This window comes from Crocodylus porosus, unplaced genomic scaffold (genome assembly GCF_001723895.1).
Source record: "Crocodylus porosus isolate Cpor-Errol unplaced genomic scaffold, CroPor_comp1, whole genome shotgun sequence".
Classification (NCBI taxonomy): Eukaryota; Metazoa; Chordata; order Crocodylia; family Crocodylidae; genus Crocodylus; species Crocodylus porosus.
Genome location: NW_017728911.1, coordinates 16,674,554 through 16,675,041, shown reverse-complemented (window position 1 = coordinate 16,675,041; position 488 = coordinate 16,674,554).

Below are 488 nucleotides of genomic sequence, written 5' to 3'. Positions count from 1 at the left end.
ACACCAAGTAGGTCAGTATCAGCTTTACCACGAGACAGCTTTATCAATCAAGGTTTCAAACTTGATGTCAAATAAGTTGTACAAGTCGTTTGTATTCTGTATGGTGTGCGTGTGTGCCCTTGTGCTCTGGTCTCACCTGCGGTGGCTGTGCTTATATATTGTGTCAGAGTGTTGTTTTGGTGCTGGTGGGTATTTGTTTTTGTTTGTGTTCTGGGCACTGCAGGGTTTGGTTACTGTGTGTGGAGGGAGGGTGGGTGGGTTTTGTGTATTTGTAGGAATTGTTTGGGATCACAGATGTTTTTGGTGTGTCCTGTGCATCTCACACGTTGGTATACAGCACTTGCATTATGCTTATTGCATATATGCTTCTTATTAAGCTCATAGTATATGCTGTGTTGTTATGTCCTGGATATTTTGTGTCTGTGCATTGTCACCTACATTCCGTAGGTTGTGTTTTCAGCGTTGTGTGTACGGTGTGTGGGCCGGGG